The 25787-nt window shown below is 34.6% G+C and overlaps 1 protein-coding gene across 1 annotated transcript in view; it reads right to left on the minus strand.

Moving 5' to 3' along the window:
• Window positions 1-25787, minus strand: part of SOX5 (SRY-box transcription factor 5) — a 1012050-nt gene that overhangs the window by 715643 nt on the left and 270620 nt on the right. Inside the window, exon 4 of the mRNA XM_088025573.1 lies at window positions 15185-15281. The gene's annotated coding sequence lies outside the window, so the exon portion shown is untranslated. The remainder of the gene's footprint in view (window positions 1-15184; window positions 15282-25787) is intronic.

The raw sequence follows: 25787 nt of genomic DNA on the forward strand, positions 1-25787 counted from the left end.
ACCCAACTCAGATATCGTGGTCTTAGCTATGGCTTTCTGGATTCCCACTCCTTCTCCACAGCCTTCATCCCCTACCCATGAAACCTCTTCCTTCTCCGATACATTAAATACAACAGAGAACATCAGTTAAAAGTCAGTTATACAATGCACAGGTATCATCCGATGAAAACAGACCAACCATTCAGGGGCAGCATAACTGGTAAAGGAGTCAGAAATCTCTCCCAAGTAGTTTCATAGAATGGATGTGGTAGGTTGCAATGAAAGATTTCCACAGCACAATTCCTGGTAGTCATAATGCATTTTATGGGGCTCTTTCTTTCAGCAGCATTCAGTCTGAGCCTATGACACCATACTAAAGCAGATGTCATAAAGGCCACTTACTTGAGATTATTAGAAGGGATTCAGGCACACACTTCAGCATCTCTTGCTTCATTCAGAGATAGATTTCAGAGCCTCTCAATATATCTGCATATCCCTCAAACCATGTTCCCTAAGTATTGTTTGTTGCCATTGGGTTTTTCTTAGATGCTGTGGGACAACAAATTTGAAATTGTTGTCTCTAAAAGAAGTGGAATTCAGATACTCTACATGGCCAAAGACTAATCAAATGCCTATGATTAAATTAGTTTTAAGCCGACCCCCATCTTGAGAAAACTGGCATGCCTAGCAAAGACCACATCTGGATGCGAAGTAGTCAGAAGTGAGCTATTAACCTTTGCATCCTGCCTTTCAACAGAGGAACTGACATACTCTTGGCATCCTCATCTCCAGGACTTTCTATCACTTTTGAGGCCCAGGATCTCATTTTACTTAGAGTTGTGTCCTCTGCAGCAACCAGCACCATGCTTGGTATACTATGGTATAACTGTCACATGGAGATGCCTCCTGCCTCCTGCTTTTCCATCCAACTCATTACACAACTTCTGACAAAGTACTGGGATGGATAAATAGTAGGCACACCCAAGATGGGTTCACCATCAACAAATTGGGCATGCATCCCATGCTGCCTCCAAACTGTCTCATAAAGAAGTTACTAAAAAGAAGATGAACCAATATAGAATGTGTTGAACTTTATTTCTGTCCATTTTCAGTAATTTTGTTCAAGGAGAATTGAAAACAGATGGTTAAAATCAAGAAAATAGACTAAAACACTAGTTAATGAACGTCTTGGAAATGGCTGTGCATGTATTTAGTATATGTTTAACTAAGATAAGCTTGCTAAGCAATATTTATATGTGTAGCATTTCTACTTTCTCAGAGCTACTGTTTCAAACTAGTGCATCCTCAAAGAAATTTTAAATCAGATTTCACCTCTGGTCACATTCCTGCACACTTGTACTTTCTAGTAGTTATGCAGCCTTAATCCTCTTGAAATTTTAGATCATAATTCCAAGAGTTATTAGGTTGGAAAACAGCTTCTGGGCAAGTGATGTTATTCAAAAAACTTTTTATACTAGAAATAATAGCTGGATTATTTCTGCCTCACAGATAGTCTCGAGGTCTGATTTTTAATATAATTCTGACATGAGTGTTCCTTCCTTTTAAATAACAATACTTTCAAAACAAAAGGGAAAGATGGGGGAATAAATAAAGAAAATACAATGGTTTGTTGAAAAATACAAAAGTTAAAATTAACTTTGACCTTCCTTTTCTATTCAGGCTACCCTATTTTTCTGTATTCCAATGACATTAAATAAATACTTTTAATATTTGCTATTTAAGGGCATATCAACATCTTGAGCTCTATTAAGTCTCTATAAGCATTATTCCTTCTTAAAATTGCTAGTCATAATGTATATATTTTCCTTTAAAAAACACATTATTTACTTTTGAAAAGTTATTCCTATTCCAAAAATTAAAATATTTGTTTATGCTCTGTATCAGTACAGATAAAGTTTAAAAATAGAAAAAGTGGTCATGCATCAAAGTTCACTTATTTAACTATCCATCTGAGGTGTGCTGATAATGGAAGAATATAGAATTCATTTTATAAAACAGTTTTTTTCAATGAAAAAAGACAAGTTCATTTGAATAATAAAATATATTTTACTTTATTTTAATAAATTGCTTCATTATGGATTTAATAATCACTTTTTTATTGAGATTTTCAGTTATAAAAGTGAGAATAAAGGGGGAAATGCAGGAGGACTTTAACAAATTCAACTGTTAGACACATCTGTAAATGCATGGACATGAATTATGCTTACAACAATGAGGTAACCGCTTCATTTAAAAAAAGTGACTATAGAAACACTGGAATGGTACTGGAAGATTTAAATTATGGTTTTCAAAATGTAAATAGCTTAATAAGGAATAATACATATTGTCCATTATATAAGATCTAAAATTTTTCAAAGGATTCTAAAAATCTTATTTCCGAGGTATTATTCTCAGTGATAGTGGGACCAAGTGGAATTCACATAAAGGCAAAAGTTGGCACAACATGAAGAACTACCCAATGGCCTGAGACAGATCAAATCTGAAGCAGTGTGATCCAACCCTACCATTGGGATTTTATGAGTAAACACTGGATAAATTTGTTGGCAGTGTTAGGGAATTTTATCCTAGCCATGTAGACCATAGTTTAATGTATTACAAATTCTGAAAAACATTTTGTTCTTCTTGATTTTTTCCTAACCCAAAAATCAGAAAAAAGAATTTAGACATGTTTATGTAGCAATCTATGTATATAGAAAATGCTCTCATTTGAAAAACTATGTATAAAGTACTAAAGCAATCTCTATCAAAATTCCAATGGCATTTCTCACAGAAATAGAAAAACGATCCTAAAATTGGTATGGAACCACAGAAGAACCTGAATAGTCAATGCAATACTGAGAACAAAGAATAAAGCTGGAGACATCACACTTCCTGGTTCCAAACTATACTATGCAGCTACAGTAATCAAAACAGTGTGGTACTGGCATAAAAACAGACACATAGATCAATGGAACTGAATTGAGATCCCATAAATAAACCCCTGTATGTAGGGGCAACTAATATTTGACAAGGGAGTCAAAGATACTCAATGGGGAAAGGATCATCTCTTCAATAAATGAAGCCTGGAAAGCTGGATAACCACAAGCAGAAGAATGAAATTGGACCCCTATATACCTTTCACAAAAATTAAGATAAAATATATAAATACTTGAACATTAGACCTGAAACTGTAATACTCCAAGAGGAAAACATAAGGGAAAAGCTCCTTAATATATGAATTATGACATTGATGCTTATAGTTAAAAAATGTGTATTTTTCCTTAAAACAAAAGCAATATATTCATTAAAGAAAGGCAACTATCACATGCAATCAAAAAGGTGAAATTTTCAAAAAATCAGACACAGTCCTTTAATCCAGGCATAGCCTTTCAGCATTTTGCACATGTTCTTCTAGAATTTTTGTTCTGTGCATGCTACACACCTCTGTGTGTGTAGCATGCACGTATCCAATCATATCCACATATCCAATCAATAAATATTTCTTTTTTTAAAAAAAGATTTTATTTATCTATCTGACAGAGAGATAGAGAGAGAGCACAAGTAGGCTGAGAGGCAGGCAGAGGGGAAGGGAGAAGCAGGCTCCCCACTGAGCAGGGAGCCCGACGCGGTCCTGGGATCATGACCTGAGCCGAAGGCAGCTGCTTAACCGACTGAGCCTCCCAGGCACCCCTGAATATTTCTTAAATGTTTACCATTACTCAGGTTCTGATTTCCCATGTCATTACATCATTTTTAAATGAAATTAATATTCCATCACATAGAAACACCACAATTTTTTAAACAGAGCCCATTTTTTAATATATCAATTGTTTTCAATTTCATGTTACTATAAACACCATATATGAAACATTAGCTAACTTCCTAGAAGTACAAGCATCAACATTAACAGATTTTCTCTTTCTTTTTTGTTCTTTTTTAAGTAGGCTCCAACACGGGGCTTGAACTCATGACACTGAGATTAAGACCTGAGCTGAGATCAAGAGTCGGATGCTTAACTGAGCCACCCAGGTGCCCCAACTTTAAAAGATTTTAATGTGCACTGTGAAATGAATCTTTGGTGCAGGGATACAACTGGTAACACAAGCCTCAGTCAAGGACAGGCCTAATCTCACTGCAATATCTTCATTGGTTATTGTGTCATTTTTTTACCTTTTCTAATTTGCTAAATGAAGTAAAATCTCACAATTGATTTGCATTTCTGGAATTATAAAAATCAAACATTTGGTATGTTTGACCCCCAATATTAACAATATTCAAATTATTTTTTCTACTTTTCTATTAATTTGTTAGCAGTTTAAAATATATTTTATTTACATATATTGAATATATAAAATTGCCAATAGTCCGTTTTAACGAAAATGGTACTTTATATCATTAAACCTAGTATACTGCAAACATATTTCTCAGTTCCTCATTTGTTTGTCAGTCTTACCATTGAAGATGCAAAAAAGCTTTTATGTTTATGTATCAAACCTAACTACATTTTTCCTTTGTGATTTCTGCCTTTGGTATAATGCTTAAAAACAACTTCTAACCCTCCCCTCACTTACATAAATATTCACCAACACTCTCTCTTAATGCTCTTATAGTGTCTTTTATTAAAAATGTAAATCTATAATCCTTCTAGAATTTATATGAGCAATGGCATAGAAACTGAATATAACTTTTTTCTAAATAGTTAGAAAATTATCCTTAAACCATGCCTAAAATGACACTTGTATCAAAAAGCTTTAAGACGGAAATTCCGTAATTACAGGTTAAACATCATGTTTGCATTATGTTATGTTATGTCATGTCACATCATATTATATTTTAAAACACCAGTTACTCACTATAAAATGTTTAATTCTCTAACGGATGCCTAGATACATACATCATCTAGGAAAATAACATCATGGTTCATAATTACTTTAAAAATTAGGAAATATTTATTACATTTTATAATGAATCTTAGCAGTTCAACTTCACTAATTTATGCAAAATGTATTTTCATTTACAGAATGTGACTGTGGGCAAGACTTCTTCCATTGAGAAGATGTATAACCTAATTATGAAAAAGTTCTATGGAGACAGTTTGGATTCAAGGTTTTTTCTCAGATTAAATTATTATTGTTAGAACTGCTTTGTTGCTTAGTGTTCTAAAGAAAGACACAAAAATAAGCAATTGCTTGCTCACATACATCATTTTAAAAATTTTTGGTCAACAGCTCATGCATTATTGTATTTGGAAGGAAAAATTCTCTTAATTACGAACAACTGCTGAATAAGACAACAATGCTTGGTTGTTATTGAATTATTAAGACATATTATCATCTGACTTTAAAAAGTAATATAGTCTAATTTTCCTATAACTTTTGAATGATTCTCATTCATCATTCCTTATCAATCAAGAAATGGAAAGCTATAGCCAAAGGAATTATACATAGACCATTCTTTTCTGCTAGTGTTTTAGGGCTATTTCAAGTACGTCAGCATTAGCTACTCACACAGCAATATCTTGTTCCAAGACCAGTACAGTGGAGCATCTATCTCTATGTGACTGCATTATGGTAGTTAAAGTGATGTACATTTTGAAATGAACTCTGCAATTCAAATTGTGCTAATAAAATTCCTCCAGTGCATATATAAATACATTTGAAACACCCAGAAAATAAGCTTAATAACGTTATGCAAAGCTATTCAGATGGGTATTAGATATTTGTAGGTAGGACATGCAGAAGATCAAGTATAATCAGGCATTTGAACAAATAATTTTGAGTTAAGGAAAAAATTGTAAAAGTACGGTGCCATTAGATTTAAACAGGCTGTTTGTTAGCATGCTTTTCATGGTGTTTTTACTTACGACATTTCATTAACTTGAGAAAACTAAGCTGAATGTTTATCAAAATGGAGACATTCAAGAGATGGAGGTGCAAAAATGAAATATGATCTACAATGATGTGTAAAGTGTTGTGAAAAAGAGTAAGATATAGAAATGTGATGCTTCAGGAAATATATGATCACATAATGAGTTATTAATTAACAAACAAGGGATTCAAATTAAAGACCAGCATTGAATCAGTTCTACCATATGGTACTACAGAACTGTGGATGAGGCTGTAGAGCATGGACAGTTGGTTGTGCAAGTAAGTAGTATCATAAGCCCTGGATTTATTTAACTGTAAAAATCAATCAGTGCCTTCTTCTTTTTTTAAAAATAATAACCAATGAAAAAAAATAATAATCAATGTTTTGATTTCAGAGGGTCATTGGATTTTCCTACGACCTTTCAGTCTTCTTAATTATTATGTGTTCAGAGTAATGCACATTTTTATCCACAGGTGGCAGACCTTATCAAAATCAACTTCAATCACATTCAGTATTTTGTTTTGGTGGTGGTTTTTGTTGTTGTTGTTTCTTCCCTTAAACTGCCACCTACATTAAAATGTAAGAGTGTGCTGCTCAGAGTTCTCATTAATGTTGTACAATTTAGATGATAGATTTGTCAACAAAGTGGCTCATTCTCAAAGGTCAGTGAACCCTGTCGGGATAAATGCCTTAAAAATTGTATATTGCAGAGTAATCTTTAATTATAAAGAACTCACTTGACAATTTGCAATATATTGGAATTATTTTCCTTTTTCAAGCAATAAAGAGTTTTACTATCTAGATTAGGGAAAAAATTTAAAGCAAAGAGCTTGCTTATTTGCAAGTAAAAGAGACAGGTGACCAAAAGGCATGTACAAATAGCATTAGATCACAAATTATTAACTAGCTAAATGGTTAAAGCAAATAACTATAAATGCAGTGACATTTTAAAATAATGTTAATACAGAAGGAGATAAGCAAAGCAAAAATAACTGCCATCAATGGTATAACTAACCACTATCCTCAATTTACCTCTAAAAAATCTTGGATTCACAACACCTATGTAAGGTGCTTATTTTTGGTCAATGGAATATAAAATCTGATATTCAATGAAGCCTTTTTGTGGGTATTGTTGATATGTGCAAAAGGATATTTTAACATTACAATGTGTTTTAAAGTATATATAAATAAAATAACCATAATTTTATAGCTTGAAAACATTTTGCTTCATTTCAATCTAATGGCAATGTCTTAATCCTTCATTACATTTCTTAGAACAAGTAATAGAAAGAATAATTGCTTATTTTACTATCCTATTATTCTTCATTTTCATTTCTTTACAAGTACCTTAAATGGTTTTACCTAATTTCAAAGATGTATCAGTTTAATCTACACTATTTGCAACCATATTTTCCCTCCTAAAATATAATACATACCACTAAAGAAATAAGTAAAAACTATCATAACTATTTGCTGTATTATTTTAATACTTAATTATTATGATTAAATGTATATAATATTTACAGTTTAGCAAATAATAAGACAGCACACAGCTACATAACCATCACCTAGGACATTACAGGCACTCTCCCTTAGATCCAAAGTTCCCCCTAAACCTAAATACTTCCTCCCTCAGCTCAGCTTCTTTCCTTATTCTTAGAAGTTAGGACTCCCTGGCTCTTGTAGTAGTATTCCTTTGCTTTTCAATATTTCAGTATTTCTTTGCTTTTCAATATCTCATTGACTATTCTATAAATTTCCACCTTGATGATAATTATTTCCAATTTTGGCAAATACAAATATTTCTCATGTGAACATTCTTATACATATTTCCTGATAACACATATGTACATATTTCTCTGGGATATATATCTAAGATTGCTATGCTTGAGCAGGGGATATAAATTTCACCTTTATTAGGTATTATACCCAAAACTGGTTGCTCCAATTGATAGCCCAACCAGCACTGTATAAATGATTATTACTCTGCATCCTTGCCAGTGCTTTGACCTGCTAGCTATTTTAGTTTTCCCCATTCTGAAGCACATATAGTGGGATCTCATTATAAGTTTAATTTGTATTTCCATGAATACTACTGATATTAAGCACTTTTAAATATGTTTGGACATTTGGACATACTATTGGCCATTTGGATTTCTTCTTTTGCCCATTTTCTTATTAGATTGTATGAATTGTTACATTGATTTATAGTTTTTAAAAATCTACTCTGGATATGATCTTTGTCAATGATGTCCTGCAAATTTATTCTACCACTCCATGTCCTGTCTTTTCTCTCTTTTTATGGTGCTTTCTGATAAACAATAAAGTAATGTAGCCTCTAATGTAAAGGATGAAGTCTGGACAATAATGATGTGTCAATTATACATTGTAAAAAAAATAAAAGTACATTCTGGTAGGATATGTTAATAAAGGAGGCTATGAATGTGTTGGGGGGGTACCAGGAGGTATACGAAAAATCTCTGTTCTGTCTGCTCATACTTCTCTGAACCTAAAAGTGCTCTGTAAAAAAATTGCCTATTTAGGGGCGCCTGGGTGGCTCAGTCATTAAGTGTCTGCCTTCGGCTCAGGGTCATGGTCCCAGGGTCCTAGGATCAAGCCCCACATTGGGCTCCCCGCTCCGTGGGAGGCCTGCTTCTCCCTCTCCCACTCTCCCTGCTTGTGTTCCCTCTCTCGCTGTGTCTCTCTCTGTCAAATAAATAGATCTTTAAAAAAAAAAAGTCTTTAAAAATAATGTAGGATGTGTGCTTTCTTCATTTAAGAGATCCTTCTCTACTCCCAAGTCATAAAGTTATTTTCTTAGATTCTCTTAGATTCTTTTTGCCTCTTACACTTAGATTGTGACCAACTGATATTGGTTTTTGTGTGTGGTGTGAGGTAAATTTTGTTTTTTCCATAGATAATCAATTTTCCCAGTACTAAGTATTAAAAAGTCTATTATTTTCTATTGCTTTACAGTACCAACTTTATTGTAAATAAAGTGCCCATATATGCAAGAGTCTGTTTCTGTGTTCTCTAGTCTCACTTATTTGCTTACTTGTCTACCCCTACCACAACACCACGTTTTTTCAATTAACAGTTTTATAATGTCAGCAAGGCAAATACTCCTATCCATTCCTTCTTTTCCAAGAGTGTCTTTACTATTTGTCTTGTTCACTAGAATCAACTTGTCACATTGTCCCCCACCACACACACACACACACACACACACACACACACACACTTAAAAAACTATCCAAATAAATAACAAAGAAACAAAGATAAAACAACCAGTTGACATTTTCTTTGTGATTACACTGTATTTATAAATCAATTTGGTACTGCCGAATTGAGTACAGTACTTACTGTACTTTGGTACAGTAAGGGGCATCTCTACAATATTGGATCTTTTAGACCATGAACATCATTTATTTCAGCCTTGAAAATATTTCTTAAAGTTTCACAATTTTCCACATAGAAATAATACATATCTCTTATTATTAAACATGAGGTAAGGGTGCCGGGGTGGCTCAGTTGGTTAAGCTCAAGTCATGATCCCAGGGTCCTGAGATCAAGCCCACTGTGGGGCTCCCTCCTTAGCAGGGAGCCTGCTTCTCTCTCTATCCTTCCCCGCCCCCTCCCCTGCATGTGTGAGCTCTCTCTCTCTCTCTCTAAAATGAATACAAATCTTAAAAAAAAAAAAACCATGAGGTAAAAAGTGATGCTGATATATAGAAATACAGTTGATTTCTTATATTGTATGCATCAAACTTGCTAAACACTCTTTTTAATTCATTTTATCTGCCAATATGACAGTTGGTTGTTTCTTTTCCAATAATAACTCTATATCTTTATCTTGCCTTACTACATTGGCTAGCATCTCCAGAAAAAATGCTAAATAGCAGGAGTGATAGAAAATATCCTTGTCTTGTTCTTGATCACAAAAGGGAAGTTTCCAACTTTTACTATTATGATTTATATTTGCTATAGGTATTTTATATCACATTAAGGAAATGCTTTCCTATTTTTAGTTTTCTAAAACTTTTTAAAAATTAGAAATAGATGTTAAATGTTATTAAATGCTTTTTCTGTATTAATTGAAATGATCATATGATACTTTTCTTTAATCTGTATTATATAGATTGATTTTTTTACATGTTAGCAAACCTAGAATTTCTATAAAAACCAACTTGGTCATGATTAATGATCCTTTTTAAATATTGCTCATTTTGATTTGGTAATATTTGGTTGATGGTTTTTCCACTTATATTCATGAGAGGAATTTACCTGTAAATGTACTTTTTCATATCATACTTGTCAAGTTTGGTATCAAGGTTGTATGATCTTTATATATAAAGTAAGTTTTTAGGATTATCACATCTTCTAGTTTTTGAAAAAGACTTATGTAAAATTAGACATTTCTTCCTTGAATTTGTCTGTGAAGCCACCTGGGTCTGGAATTTTCTTTATAGGAGGATTTTTTTTTTATTACTGAACTAAATTGCTTTAATGGTTATAGAACTATTCAGGTTCTCCCTTTCTTTTTGAGTAAATTTTGCTACATTGTATTTTTCTAGGAATTTGACCATTCATCCAATTCTTCATATCTACCAGTGTGAGGCTGGTAACATAAAGTTCATAATATTCATTACTGTCTGTTTAATCTTTACACAACTGTTATGATGTAGCCTTTGTCATTCTTGATGTTGGTTATTTGCCCTTTATCACTTGCTCTCTTGTTTGGTCTCATCAGAGTACTGGAAAATTTATTCATCTTTTGCAACAATCAATTTTGGCTTTCTTGGTCCTCTCCATGTGACTGTTTCCCACTTTGCTAATTATGTTCTTGCTTTAATTGACTTCTTGATTTTATTACTCTGGGTTTATTTTGCTTTTGTTTTTGCTTTTTGGAAATGTCTCCTTATTTTCACTCTTTCTTTTTCCTAGTACATTTATTTAAGATACAATTTTCCCAGGAAGTCCTTGTTATAGGTATTCTATAATTGTTACATGTAAAAAATTCAATTTGGTTAGTTTAAAATATTTAAAATTACTATTGTGATTTCTTTGGAATCTTGAAACTTATTTCTAGCCACATACTTTTTTTATTTGCAACTTGATTTCTAGTGAAACTGGTATGATTCCAGTTCTTTGAAAATGGTTGAGACCTATTTTATGACTCAACATACAATCAATTTTTGTAATTTTTCCATGTCTTCTTCAAAATAATGTGAGTTTTGTAGTTGTATGCAAGGCTCTGTATATGCCTATCAGGTCAAGTTTCTTAATCTTGTCTTTCAACTCTATATCCTTACTGATTTTTTCTGTCTACTTTATTCCATCAATTACTAAAAGAAGTGGGTTAGGGCGCCTGGGTGGCTCAGTTTGTTAAGCGACTGCCTTCGGCTCAGGTCATGATCCTGGAGTCCTGGGATCAAGTCCCACATCACGCTCCCTGCTCAGCAGGGAGTCTGCTTCTCCCTCTGAACCTCCCCCCTCTCATGTGCTCTCTCTCTCTCATTCTCTCTCTCAAAGAAATAACATCTTAAAAAAAAAAAAGAAGTGGGTTAAAATGTTATTCTGGGTTTGCTTATTTATCTTTGCTGTTTTGGCAATTTGTACTTAATATATTTTGAGATTATATTATTATGGGCATTTAGATTTTAAATTATTTTATCTTCCTATTGAATTGAAACTTCAGTTATTTACAAAGTGACTCTATTTCTAGTAATGGTTTGGGCTTTAAAGTCTATTTTGTTTAATCAGTGTAGTTACACCAGTGTCCATGTGATAAATATTTGCAGGGTACAGTGTCTTCTATTATTATTTACATTTTACACATGAGGAATCAGTGATTAAGGAACACACCCAACAGTAGACAACCATAAGTGGTACCATCAGGATCTGAATTCAAACAATGTGTCTCCAAAGTCTAAGCCTCTCAACATTATAGTTCTCTTATAAATTCCAAACAGTAAAGTCAGCTTAGGGTCAGGGGGGATATGCTCTCACTCCAATTTCTGCAAAGAATTTCTGATGAATTGCTCTCTAATTTGATTTTTCACTTAGCTTTGAGTTAAATTTTCATTTCTTTAATATTCCCTTAACATTCTACTTTTTTAAAATTTTTTATCACATAAAAAAGGAAACATTCTTAATCCAGAACTGCAACACTTAACCTCTTTCACTCACACACAAGAGAGAGAAATCTTTAAAATTTTGCTCTTTGCCTTTGAAATAGGCATGATTACCAATAACTTTCCCATGCCAGTGCTTGTCCCATGCCATTGAACTGCAACACAGTATTTCAAACTGCCCTAACCTAAAAGAGGCAGGGGGCTGCAATGTGATTAAGATTTCTGAGTGATTGTATGGCTCTACTGAGAAGAAAAGCTTATTGCAACCTGACTTCAGGAAAAGGTCAAAAAGGATGGGTGCTAAGCTGATTCATTTCTTCTTGAATAGACATATTTATTATTTTTAATAGGTAAACCTTTTGGATTCCATACTTCTTATATTTTCAAATTTTAGTATGAAATCATACTTGTTATTTAAAATATTATGTAAGTTGCCTGGGTGGCTCATCTGCCTTTGGTCATGATCCTGGGGTCCTGGGATCGAGTCCCACAGCGGGCTCCCTGCTCAGTGGGGAGTCTGCTTCTCCCTCTACCCCTCCCCCCACTTAGGACCTTTCTCTCTCATTCTTTCTCAAATAAATAAAATCTTTAAAAAAATAAATAAATAAAAATAAATAAATAAATAATTGTATAAACTAGGAAGAAAATTAAAACTGCTCATAATTCCATGATCTAGAGCTAATATTTGATGTACTAACTTTCAGGTATTTTTCTTGTTAATTTGTATGTATTTGTAATACATATTTATAAGTGAGTGTATATTTGTGTGTGCATGTACATGTGTACACACACAAATTTACAAATACAATGTATCTTTAGTGTGGATTCTGTCTTGTTTAATATTACATTATGCATAATTTCATGTGAGTTTAAAAATTCTTTAAAAATATTTTGACTGTATAATACAAATGTACTCAAATTTATCCAACTACTGCTCCATTGCTGGACAGTTTGGTCAATATCAAACTCTTCCCATTATAAATATATGAAAATGAACAAATATATTTATATCAATTTTGTCTCTTTATTATTTCATTAAGTTAGATTCCTGGAAGTGAAACTGTCAAATACTGCTAATTGGTCCCTAATATCCAGTCTCTTATTATTCCACTATAATAACTTTCCCAGATTCATCTCCCAGAATAAAAACTACATTTTCTAGCCTTTTTAAGTATGGCATTGCTGTATTACTATGTTCTAGCCAACGGAATGTAAATGGAAGGGGTGTGAACACTTTTCAGAAGATTTCCTTAAAGGGCGGGAGCATGATCTCCTCCTAGTAATATTTCCTTCCTGTTGCTAGCACATGGACATGATGACTAGAATACCAATTCTGGATATTCTAAAAGACTAGGTAAAAGCCACGTGTTCAGAGTAACAGAGCAAGAGACAAAGGATCTGGGTCCCTGATGACTATGGAACCACCCAACCAGCACTAAACTGCTTACACAGATTTCACAAAGAGAAAATGTAAATTTCCATCTTTTTAAAAACTATTTTGGATTACTTGTAACCAAATGTTTTCCAAACTAGTGAAGTGGAAATGTTGCATAGAATGCTTTGGAAACATTTAAGGCTCATACCAGAGATGGCCAAATCACTTCCTGGAAAGTTGAACAAATATAACCCTTTTCCAACAGTATTGAAAGCACCCATCTCCCCACATTCTTTTTTTTTTTTTTAAAGATTTTATTTATTTATTTGACAGAGAGAGAGACACAGCGAGAGAGGGAACACAAGCAGGGGGAGTGAGAGAGGGAGAAGCAGGCTTCCCGCGGAGCAGGGAGCCCAATGTGGGGCTCGATCCCACCTGGGATCATGACCTGAGCCGAAGGCAGAGGCCTAACGACTGAGCCACCCAGGCGCCCCTCCCCACATTCTTGTTACATTATCATTCCAAACTGCTTTTTACTGGTTAGATAGTAATGTAGCCTTGCATTTCTTTTATTAGTGTATTGTATTAGAATTGTATTCTTCATTAATTATTTGTTCTTACATTTTATCTTTTTTTAAATTAAGAAGTCAGTGCCTTCTTATAATAACAGCTCTTTACAGGTGACGTTGGCAATATTTATTAGAAGTAGCCCCAGATTTACATTTGCCTTCTAATTGTATTGATATTGGTGTTTTCACTGGTAAAACTACAGAAGTTTCATATTTACAATCATCCATTTGTGGCTTATTCCACTTCTGTTAACATAAAAATCCATTACTCACAATGCTTTCTTCCATATTTTATCATGTCATTTGTCTGTGATATATGAAGTCTTATTTTAAATAATTTAAGGATATAATTTAGGTTTTAACAATTTTTAAAGAAGATAACAACTACGATTGATTCTAAAGGTTTTCACAAAGAAACTTGCATCTTGAAGTTCTAAAAACGTAAGTCATAAGACCTTAAGAGTGGATTAGTGAATAAATAACTTTTAGCTCACTATTCAAAAAAGACCATTTTTCCATAATTCTTTTTAGTAATAAACAAAGAATTCCTTTTCCATCTTACTACTGACAAACTTCTAAACAAAGGATCCCTTACCTCCAACCTGTTCTGCTGTCACCCACATGATAGTCAGTCAACCACTGGAATATAGGAGTCTAGGTCTGTGGTCAAACTTTCAGTTCCTATTCCCAAAGTATAACTTTTTTGAAAAGACAAACAAGCATTTCATAAATGCGCTCACAGACAGATGCCCACTAAATATTTCTGCTAAGCAAATTAGAAAATATCTGTTTGGCCTGAGCAACACTCCATTTTTGTATGTGTTTACAAAAACATACTTAATAGCCTATGGCAGTTTTTGTAAAATGTGTGACCTACCTTTTGTGACCTAAAATAGTTCTTTTGCAACAACAACAAAAAAGCAGGAAGAAATGTTTTAAAAAACATTTTTCAATGGAGAAAAAAAGCTTTCACAACTTCAAGAAAAGTATATCTCATTAAGAAAATGAAAATAAAAGAAATGTTGCTATCATCTGCCAGTTTAGAGACATTACCTTCATAATGAGTTTCCAAATTATAATTACAAATCCAGTTGTCATCTGAATATAAAAGACTATAAACTATAGTTTAATATGTATATGTCATATATTTTACTTATATATTAAAAATAAGAGAAGGCATATAAACTTTCATTTTTGTAAAGCAGCAAATGTAGTAATCGATTTTTCAGAGGTGCATATTATGTATTTTATGAATATACCTTTTTCCTACCCAGTGCAGTGCCAAAATTCTCTGTTCAGTTTTCAGAATCTTGTAAACAGATTCACACAGGAATTGTGTCATCAGCAAGAGGAATGCTAGAAAAAATAAAAGCAGACCCATTAACAGTGCATTGTTCCATTTTAGTAAATGTATCAACATAGAACTTTTGGAAGCAGGAGATTTCCAAAGTTTTTTTTCCAAAGTTTTCAAAATAAATTTCTATATGTAAATTTACATAAATGTATATAAAATATATATGAATATAATAAAGTTATTGTGGGAAAATAGGCATTAATTGGACACTTTGATGCTACCAGAATTATTCTAAAAACACATACACATATAAATTACATTACATGCATATATGCATATATATATATTAATCCCCTCAGAAGTTGTTTGTTTTGTCTGATTTTCATGTAACCATTTTACAGATGCGTTAGGACGGGCAACATTAAGATAAATTCTTAGTTCTTGGAATGATTTATGAGAGATCTTCAGGTGTCCTCATAAGTCCTTGCCTTGATTCTGTTCAAACGTCTGACAGCAACAGTCAGCACGGTAACTGCTGAGTGGGAGCCATTCAGCTATCTCTACGTTCACGTTTCTTGCTATATATCTCTAGGACTGTACTGCCTAGCTCGACTTCAGAAATACTGCTCTTGCCACTTTCATAAGTGCATAAGAGCTCTGGCTTGGTTACCCGTTTCCCCAGGCTGGTAGAAATGGACTCTGCTACTCAGCTGAAATTCCTAAGAATCAGACTTCTGAAAGCAGGGAACCCATATATGGTGGTATAGCCACAGCCTTGGTCCCAGCTCAGATTATTCAGTATTAGTTCAATTCAGGGAGAGCTGAGTAATGCTTCAGTGTTCATTCTTACTACGCCATTGATTATTCAGTTTTGATGACAAGATTTATGTATGGCATTTGAGGAGTTTTATGACCATATGGTATCTATCTGGAGCATGATGGGTAGGAGGAGATTTTACTTCATTCCAGTATTAGAACTTTTGCTAATAAACACAGAAATCCAAAAGTCGCCACATTGATGACTTCACATTATTGGGGCGCATGGGTGACTCAGTCAGTTAAGCGTCTGACTCCTGATTTCAGCTCAGGTCATGATCTCAGAGTTCTGCATGGGGCTCTGTGCTCAGTGTGGAGCCTGCTTGAGATTCTCCCTATCTCTCGCTCATACTCCCACTCTGCCCCACCCCCCGCTCTCTCGCTCTCTCTCTCAAAAAAAAAAAAGGCTCCACATTATTTCATTAGTTTGCTAATTATCCCATTGGAGAGTATTCCAAAATGAAAAAAAGTTATTAAAAATTTTGAACATCAGAAATTATACTGCTGCGGTAAAATAAAGGTTGTCTATAGTCTGCTAATTAAAAAAAAAAAAACAACTTTTCATTAAAAATGTTACTTAAAAAAGTACCCTAAACTCTACTTTTTTCAATTAAGTGAAATGTCACATCTGACCGAATAAAGAGACTACACAGAATTTACTTAAAAATGAAACAGAAATTTTGCCATATCCTGTATGTTGGCAACACAGAAATATACAGGTGGTAATTTTACCCACAAGAGGGAGCCTGTATTTTTACATTTTTGTCACAGAACTTGAAAAACTTGAAATAAAATATAAAATTCTAAAAATGTTTATTGATACCATATTCTTTACATCAGGTCAATTTTTGAGAAAGTCAAACTTTAGTTGGCATAATTTTATTCAGCCTTAACATACAGTATGTCAGATGATTGGAAACATAATTAGAATTTTAAAAAATTTCCCACCTATATTATAATTTTTTTTCATACATTAAGAAGGAAAATGTAACTGCCAAAGCAGCCTAAGAGAAAATTCCTTTTAGGTGGTAGTAACATTAGTTGGGATAAATTGACTAGAATTATTATGAGTGCTCTGTACATAGAAGTGAAATGATATTTCAGTCATCCTTTTATCAGAAAAGAGGCTTGTGTAAACCAATAATTTTCTATGCATTTGTAGGACAGGAAACACCCTATTTAAAAAATTCCTGTCATGGCCATTCTCACAAATATTACTCAAAACTTGCCTAAGAAAGGATATAACTGGCATGACACTACCATGAACTCTCCTTTCTTAGAGTTGAGAATAAAAATTTTTTCTTTAAAAAAAATATAAGCTTTATTCCCTCGTATTCTATGATCTCCCTAAGCAGTATCAGAAATTACTATGACTTTCCAAATAAATATCCTCTAGGTTTTGTAAAAATAAAACGCATTCATCAACTTAAAAACTACCTTATAAAAACAAATTGGAGCAGCTCTTAACAACCCAAAGTGATCTGCTCTATCACATTCAGAGACAGTAATAATCCAGCTGAAATCTGTTTTGTGATCCGTCATAAACTGCAAGGAAGACAGATGCCAAACTGTCCCTCTCCCCCAGAGTCCTCAGCTACTCCACCATGTTAAATAATGGGGCAGGGAGCCGAAGAAGGGGTTAATCACTACTGCTGTGCTTCCTTCTGGAATTCCAACCTACCCATTAAATCATTGTTTTTTTCTCCCATGACGGACTGTGAATCTAATGGACCTAAAATCAATACCTTATAAATGACATAAAAAATATATTCATTTTATGGACTAATGTACCCTAGTGTCTGAATCCTATTTACACCCTCTACTTTAAAAAGGAACAACAGACCCATTTCTGCCAGTAAAAGGTTACTCAGTCACTCTGGTGACATGCTGCAGAATGCACTGTCATACTAAAGTGCAGCAGGAGGGAAAGATTGGTGGCTGCAAACCTGCTATTGTAGAAACTTTAAACCTGGTGGGGCGAGCTTGTGTTAAGAAACACAATCAGGGAGGGGCATGCAGGTCGCTTCCTAGAGCTCGCCATGTTCTGAGGTGCTTGTGCAGGTCTCTGTTCGTTACCGTGTTTCATAACTTACATAAAATTTTGAGTGCATCTACTAATACATAATATTAAAAAAACATAACTTTCATTTAATAGTGAATTCTATAATGATTGAAAAAACTGGATAAAAAATCCTGAAAGGCAGAAATGCTCATAATATACCAAAGGGATATTAGCCAAGTAAACGTAGTGTGAGATTACACCGCATTAAACCACAGTCATAGACCAGCTCTGGTGAGACCCAGGGCATTTCCTCTATCAGATGCAGTAGGAAAACAACCAAAAAAGATACGTGACTATTTGTTGGGGTTTTTTTATGTATTAAGAAAATATATATATACTGATGAGAAGGTTTTATATTTACAGAATAGTCTTTAATGCAAAGGACCCACATACTTGCTTCAAATGCCCTTTTTATCACTTACAAAGTTCTCATGTTTAGCTTAACAACAAAAAAAACCCTCAATTTACAATCTATTAGTAACTTTATTTAGAGATATATTCTTCTACTTTTAGTATTTTTAAAGACATCAAATACAGAGCAACCCTGAAAAACGCAAAAATATCTACAGTGCAAAGATAAAAGTATGGCCAAAAAAAAGGAAGAAGAAAGCTATTAACTAAAGGAAGATCTATTTTCCTGGAAAAAAAAAATACAAACAAACCATCGTTTGACTTGCTCTTTGTTTCAATAGGTACAAATCAAAATAGTCAGAGAATAATGAACAGGAAAAGCAACTTGAAAACAGATACTTCTTGAGATAATTCTAGCAACAGGTCAGCCTGAGATTCCCTGTTCAGTTTTACTGGCTTAAAATCCATATAGTTATAAAATTACAGATTGAAATAAAAAAAAAAAACTGTTGTTCTTTATTCCAATTGCCAACCAGAGCCATTTATCCCCTATTAGATAAAGTATAATAGACTCTACCGAAAGGGTCATTGGCCTTCCATTTAATGATATTGCCAGCCCCAATCTGCATTTTCCCGGCAATGTCCCTCAACACAGAATAAATGGCTGATCTCTTCACAATAACAGCTGATTTCTATTTATTAAGCTAAAAAGGTCACCATTTTCTACGGCTGGGCCGCCCTGCACTATTGATAATTTTATGCATAAACAAATGGCAAATTTGTGCCACATAAATATGCATTAGCAATTACTTTTTCCTCCGGCAACGCTCACCGCATGCAAATGTGTACCTCGAAGGGCCTGGTAGCTTTTGTTTTAGCTCTTGAACAGTGAAACAAAAGAGCACAATAAACAATTTTAAAATTGCCAATCAATAAGCAATGCAAATGCAAAGGTAAATGGCAAGAAACTTGCTTAGAAACAACAAAACAAAAAGTGAGGTGGCGGGGGTTGGTGGAAGGATTTTCTTTTTTATATTATTTCATTTCTTTCTCTTCCATAGTGAAAAGGCTAAAGTACTCTTGACACAGAACAGCTAGCAAAGCTGGTGTTAAAGCAGATGCCAGATGGGGAAAGTGGAAAATATACACATGTTGAGTAAACACACACATACACACATACACCCCAAAAGGGGGTGTGGAAAAGCTGTGTTCCGATGTGATTTCAAATGCATCACCTATTCAAATTTCTGATTTTTCAATTTCAGAGATTCGGGGAATTTTAAAACTGGGAGGAGCTATAGAGATACATAGCCAAATCTTAATTCCACTGCACTGGGCTATGTTGTTTCCTAATATCATCTTCCTCAGACAAAGGGAATATGCATGATCAATAAGTAGGATTTTTTAGGAACATGAGAAAAAGGAATAACTGAGGAATATATAAACAAGAGATCAAAACATCTACATGCCCTGTAGATGTTTAAGATTAAAAACAAAACAGCAAAAAAACCTATCTCAGAACAGCTCAAGACTATTTATCAGGGCATCAGGATAGAGATAAGGGGCTAATAAGGTGAGAGGCAACAGTGTTAAGAGAGCCTAGGAAAAGAAGTATGTATTACCTAATTTAAATATGAAAACAAATGATAACTCAAAAAATGTCTGCATTTTTAAATAAAAAAAATGAACTTCAATAAGATTTTTTTAGTGCTATCTCTCATGCACTGTTCTAAGTGCTTTACACACTTAGATCCACTATGCTTGATCCTCCCAGAAACTTCTATAGGTTGGTACATTTCATAGCATGGAGGAACAAACAGAAAGGTTAGAAAGCCTGACCTGTTACTTAAGGCAGTGCTAGCTCTGGGTTTTGGACCCAGTCTGAGGCCAGCACCTGCAAGCTTCACTACTGCTTAAGACTGGCCATCTGCTCCTTAAAACCCATCCATTTTGACCTGATTGGAAAATGGCTTTCTCAGTGTATAGGTGGCTCTGCTTTGTACAAGTAAGTCAAATTGTATTTTAAAAAAATTTAAAATTGGGACTTAATGTAAGTTTCTTTAACCTAGTTGTTAAAATACCTTAGCTTCTATAAAATGCACAATTTGTATATTAGTATGAAGGCATATTAATACATGTACACTGAGAACATGCCATTGTCTTAATCATTTGGGGACAGAAGCACACTTTCTGATCCCCATCTTGATCTTTATATAATTAAAGGTTTTAGTATTATACAAAGGATTAATACATATTAATAAGAAAGTAGTAAAGATAAATAAATATTCTTGGCATAAATGCAAATAGCAAACCTGAACATCTAAAGTTAGCATGTAGCCCTGTCGGGCTCAGAGCCAAGATATTCTTCAAGGGGGCCTCTTAGAATCCTGATATGGATACTAAAAGTCAGAATTCTTTAGAGAAGACCATGAAACTTCTCCTGGCAATACTGTCCCCCTGATAATATCAGAGTTGGAAGATCAGGCCTGTTGCTAGCACACTGAGTGCCTTTGTGTAAATAAGAGATAGATGTCCCCTTAGGTGAGCCATTCAGAAAATGCATTACCTACACAACCATACAGCAGGCCCTGAAAGAGACTTTATAGTTTTCTTGGTTAGAAAAGTGTTATTTCTAGTTTTAAAACCCAGCTTCTTTAGAAACTTTTGAGAACCACGTACCTATTTATTAACACAAAATCAGTACAGATAGACTCCAATATGATAGTAATATCTTATATGTTAATTCTAATAACTACATAACTAGTGTACATCCATTTTGCTTTGTTTTAAGTTTCAGTCTTCATGGCTGAACATATAAAAACTTGAGTATGGTTTTTCTTATTATCAAATACACGCAATAAATGTGTGCCAAATACTATTACTATGTAATAGGTCAAAGTTCTAATCGTCATCATTTCCCTTTACCTCTCTATGCAAGGTAAAGATTTCAATTGGTATGTTATATGGACATTGCACTATCCAAAGGCTCAGTGTGGCACAGGCTGGGTCAAATAATCAAACTGTGTGTCCCAATCCCACTTTTAGAGCAACAAAATTAGGTTTAGATAGAGGATACATTTGAGGGGTTCAGAAAATCAAAGTGAGCAACAGGCAGTTCTAGCTAGGACTCTGTGTGGATGGCAGGAAGAAAGTCATTGCCTCATCAGTCCTGGGTGAGGGTCTGCCAGTCTCTTTGCTTTAGATCCTTTCTTTGCCTGTCTCCTGCCCTGCTGATCTTGACGTGGGCTAACCTCAGTGGGACAAGTTTCCCAGACTCCCCTGGCAGTTGGCTTCCAGGTGAGTTCAGCTTCTGGGAGGAGACTGGAACATGAACTAAGGGGTGGGGGACACCATGGTGCACATGTACGTGGGTGCATGTGTGCATGAACGTGTGTGTGTACGAGAGTTAATGTGCCTTGGACTTTCTTTCTCCTTCATTTACATTTTTAAAAACATTTTATATAGACATTTACATATTCAAAATAGAGACACAAGGAAAACAAACCCCCATCAACCAACTTCAAGTTTCAACACTGATCAACTTTCTGCTGTTTGAAGTTCTTCCCCTCTTCCTCTGTTTTACCAGGTATCTCAGGCAGGAGCCCCATCTCCAACTGGCTCCATGTCCTGCCAGACAGCTCCCCATGGTTTCAGCCTCCCTCCAGCAACCTTGGTAACCCTGCCTCCTGTTTTTGTCTTCAGCATAAGGGTGGTAGTAACTTCTTGCTGAACTCTAGGTTGCTTTTACAATTTATCATCGTAAGTGTGTAACAATTTTTCAACATTACATGCCCCTTTTTAAAATAGTCACAGTGGTTCCTGTCTTCTTGCTTGGACCCTGACCATACAGAGTGCTGACTTTATTTTACTTTTTATCACCTACTGGCAGAACCATTATCTTTTATTCATAGTGCCCTTGAAGCAGGTCAAGGCTACCCAAAGTATAGGACCTTTTCAATAGCATGCTGGTCCAATATTTGCCATGCCTGAATTATGGCCCCCTATATGTAATATTCATAATGTACTCATGTACCAGACAAGCTATTCATATTCCATACCTTCTGTCAATTACTTATTGATATCCTGTTCTTTTTTTGACTTGTCTGAATCTATGGGCCAATGAAAGCAACAGAGATCTACTATTGCTCCTGGAAATTCTACCCACTGCCTAACATCATAGGAATCTGCCTAAGCTATTTTAAGGAGGTAGCTCAACCTGTCATGAAAATACATTTTTCCAATGGTAGATGGCAGAGACTAGTTAACCAAGTTTATGTCTTAGACAAGACATGTTTAACATACAGGCATTTGTTTATTCATAACAAAACATGACCTTCTGATGTTAGGAATGAAGACAAATGCATGTGTGCACACACACACACACACACTCACACACACACCATAAAAATGACTGATGTTAGATGGCTCTTACAAAATTACACTTTGAAAAATTATGGGACTATGAATCAAACATATAGATTAAATTTCTCTGAAACAGACATGTGCTTAATAATTAATGGGAAAGGATACAAATAATATTTATGATTTTAACTTACCCAAAACACTTGAATAATTATGCAGTAATCATATAGCTTGATGAAGATTTGCTTATCAAATGTGAACTCTAATCTGTGAGGAAATTTTAAAATATATAAAAAGATCTTAAAATTGAAATGATGGACTCAAACCAAGCTGCACTTTAACTTACTTTAATATAAAGTCTTGTTATAAAACTATCCAGACTAAGGAGAGTTCACAATACTTGGTAATTTTTAGTGGCAGCAATCCCGACGCAAGCAAAGAACAAGAGGCGGCAGTGGAAAAAAGAAAACATGGTTAGTAAGTGCAGAGTGCCCAAATCAAAGTTAGGTAAAGCCCCAGTGACGAAGGATGAGATGATTACTTGAGATAGCGGTTCAGAACCGGTTTCTATCCCAGAGGTAGGGGAATGTATAAGTACTCAACACCCAGAAAAAGTCAACCATAAATATAGTGGCTGTGACAAGTGTGCTAAGTCAGGTACATTTAGGAGATGATACATTCAGGCTGAAAGATCAAATTTAGGAGTAGGAGAGGGGGGTTGATCATTAAGTACAAGAAGAGATTTGCAGGGTTGTCATTTGGAAACTGTGGACTGAATATATTGTCTCATGGTCCAAACAAAAGAACAAGGTGTTGTTTTGGGGTTTTGGTTTCTCAGCAGGGTTATGGAGAGGTAGATTTCAGTGCATTGTGAAAAATAACTTTTTTTAAAAAAAGAATTGCCCAACAATAGGATTAGTTGGAGCAAAGCCAAATAAATGATTTAGGATTTATGTAAGGGCTTTGGATTTAGACAGAATGGGTCACTTTCTGGCTTTGCTACTTGCTATCCAAGTGATCTTGGACACAGTTGCATAGCTTATGTAGCCTTCCATTTCCTCATCTGCAAAATTGTCCAAATATATTCTATACTGAGGAAAGGTAGAAGATCAAGCAGACACTGAAGGGCCATCTGTCAGAGGTCCAAGAACAAGATTTCTGAACTAAATAGTACATTGGATCATGGAGCTTTTAAGATCCATTCTAATCTGAGACTAAGTTATTCTATTTCTCAAAGATCAGGCATATATTTTTACATAATTCCAGGCAAGGAAGGTCAGCACTAAATATTTAACAGGGGAGAAAAGTTTGTGGCAATTCTGCATTATTAAAAAGGTTTAGCATCAGGTAAAGGATATTCATTTTTGACCAAAAAAGATAAAGCTATTATATAATAAAGCTATTACAAAAATCCACAATGGATTTTTAGTTAATAAAAGGCACATAACATCATAAATCAGATACAAGTTTACTTAAATCAGCAATATCTCTTTTTTAACAAATTTACAAGATTCACTGTATTTTCTCCTTTTTAAAGTCTCTAGTTACTTAATTTATAGATACTCCCTGGTTACTGAGGAAACATAAACAAAGTACTTATGATTTTTGAACACTGAGTGCTACTTCCTTGCTGCTGTCAGCCAAGTCTTTCCACTACTCCTTCAACCGCGCCTTCTGTCCCAGCCCTTCAAGCACATGGCAACCAAGAACACAGAAAAGTGAGCTAAGCAGGACTAAAGGGCATCGTCAAAAGAAGTGATTCTCAAATCCTTTTTGCAGTGCCCTGGGGTTCCTCTGGTTATTTCAAGGAATGCTCTAAAATTTTCGAGAAATTCTTAAAACAAAGTGATTTTTATTTTTTCTTATCCTAACAATTATAGAGATCTTTACCCTTTTCAAGGCATTTTCACCCACACTATCTGATTTGATTCTCACAGCAGTTTTCCAAGGTAGGTATGACAGGGGATGATCTCTCTCTTACAGATGAAAAACAAACTCAGACAAATTATGACTTGTCCCCATATCACAAAACAACAAAGCAGCAGAAAAAGGCAAGAACCCAAGTCCAGTCTTCTTTCCTGTCCACCGTGCTCTGGAACAGATCACATGCAGTACTTTAGGAATTGGCAGAGAGGTCATTTTGAAATCCCTCAAACTAGGGAAGCCTAAATTTACTTCGGAAGCGGTGAATGTCTATCAGGCTTATGCTATACTCTCTATTTACCTTCTCATTCATTGATTGAATATTCCCACTTTTAAAACTGGGACTAGCACACTGGTTCTCAATGGAGGGTGATTTTGCCCCCTAGGGAATGTTCTGCACTGCACTGTCTGAAGACATTTTTAACTGGGACCCTGGGGGGTGGGAGGGTGGCTACTATGAGCATCTAAAGGGTAGAGGCCAGGGATGCTTCTGAACATCCTACAGTGCGCAGACTAGCTCCCTACAGCAAAGAATTATCCAGCCCAAAACGTAAATAGTGTCGAGGTTGAGAAACCCTGGATTAGCAGTATTTTTATTTAAGCCATCTGTTTTTGTCTCTTATTTTTGTTACATAATCGTAATAATGCTTTCAGAACATAACATTTGCTGAGTACTAATGACTGGTTTGGTGCAAGGCTATAAGCTCTTGGGTAGTCACTAATTCCACAAAATGCCCTGTGCCTTAATCTTTGCTGTTTGACAATACATTGAACAGTGGTTCAAGTGACAAAGGTCACCATTACTGAGATAAATGGATCATAAAATAATTTGCCATGGTATTTATAACACTTGGCTTATAAGAATGTTGAAAATAAAGTGATGCAAATGGGGAAAGTCAGAAGCATACATTTTGATAATATGAAATCAAAATGAAAATTTATTTTAGTTAAGGGAATAACCTTTGACTTTCCTGTTATGTATAGCATACACCAAAAACTCACAACAATGCACATTCAATCTTAAAAATAAATCTGGTTATCTTTGTATGTGGCA

The sequence above is a fragment of the Eumetopias jubatus genome, unplaced genomic scaffold, assembly GCF_037043125.1.
Source record: "Eumetopias jubatus isolate StellerSeaLion01/CBP00866 unplaced genomic scaffold, mEumJub1_p1.0 scaffold_8, whole genome shotgun sequence".
Taxonomy (NCBI): domain Eukaryota; kingdom Metazoa; phylum Chordata; class Mammalia; order Carnivora; family Otariidae; genus Eumetopias; species Eumetopias jubatus.